General features: G+C 40.1%; 1 pseudogene; it reads right to left on the minus strand.

Annotated features, from left to right (window-relative positions):
• Positions 1–497: 497 nt before the first annotated feature.
• On the minus strand, positions 498–1,182 carry LOC102818506 (annotated as a pseudogene).
• Between the last annotated feature and the right edge of the window lie 293 nt (positions 1,183–1,475).

Here is a 1,475-nt window from a genome sequence, read left to right on the forward strand (position 1 = left end):
GTTCAACTTTTCTGCTTTACTCTGTATAAGTCTGGGTAGGTTGTGTTTTTCTAAAATTGTATCCATCTCCTCTAGATTTTCAAATTTGTTGGAGTACAACTTTTCATAGTATTCTGATATCATCCTTTTTATTTCCTATTTCCAGTCAATCTTTTAATTTTTTTTAATCCCTGACATTACAGAACTAAACTGAAATATATTAATAGTCCACTCTTACATATCAATGACAAACAGAAAAAAAAACATTCATGAGCCAAAAAAAAAAGGGGGGGGGGGAGAAGCAGATAAAAGTAAATATGGATCTCAGCATTAACAGCTGAACAGAGAAAGGAATTAAAATGCTTTAATTAAAAAATCACGAGTGGATGATAAAGTGTAGAAGCTGAAATTTTATAAACTATTTAAAACCTGGAATTGCTGACTGTTCAGAAGGTACAAAGATGGATTATGGGTGGTGGTGAACAGCAGAAAGGGTTTATGGATGAGTCTACATTTTTCTAGCTGCTCCCCATGCCACCTGTCTTCAAGGAAAGCCTGATATTGATTAGATATTAAGCCAGACTAATGCTGGCAGCAGATCCACTGATGGTAACCTGCATATCAGTAGATCCTTCCACTGGGTTCGCAATTTTGATCTTCACCCCAGACATCTGACGCCTGATTATGCAGCCAATCAAATCATCTGGAATGGTGAGCTCATGAGAAGTAGTCTGAGCAGATGCATCCAAACCTGCACAATAACCTTTCACCTCTGGAGAGCTGGATTCAGTACCACTGAATCCGGTGTTGCTATGTGTCATAGGAAAATGAGACTGTTGCATTGTCAACTGGTGCAGCTTGGTCAAGTCTGGCTGTTGAATGGCATACTGCCCTTGAATGGTATAGGCCTCTAGAGGTGGTCCCTCCAGGTCAGGGTTGAGGCACATGGACGGGGTGGTGTGGAGAAAGCTAGCACATTCTCTCCCTGTGCTGTACCTGCTCTGACCATCTGCAAAGATGACTGGAGAAATGGACGACTTGGACCGGTACGGGATGGTGACTCCCTTCGGGGGGATACTCCAACATGACCACGCAGATCAGTTTGACACACTCAATGATGGATTGCGGAATGCCAGCAATCGTGATGGCCCACTCAGTTGAGTTGGGAAGCATATCCCCTGCCCCAGTACTCTGTTGTGACATCACCCCACCCATGTGGTTTCTTATATCTGTTATTTGTGTCTTCTCCCTTTTTTCTTTTATTAGGTTTGCCAATGGCTTATCAATTTTATTAATCTTTTCAAAGAACCAACTTCTTGTCCTTTTGATTCTTTCTATAGTTTTTCTGTTTTCTATTTATTTTTGCTCTAATCATTATTTCTTTCCTTCTGGTGACTAAAGATTTACTTTTCTGGTCTGTTTCTAATTGTTGAAGATGTTGTGTTATTGTGTTGATTTGGGTTCTTTCTTCTTTTTAGATGTGTGCACTTATTAAT

Source organism: Chrysochloris asiatica, unplaced genomic scaffold, assembly GCF_000296735.1.
Source record: "Chrysochloris asiatica unplaced genomic scaffold, ChrAsi1.0 scaffold00068, whole genome shotgun sequence".
NCBI lineage: Eukaryota > Metazoa > Chordata > Mammalia > Afrosoricida > Chrysochloridae > Chrysochloris > Chrysochloris asiatica.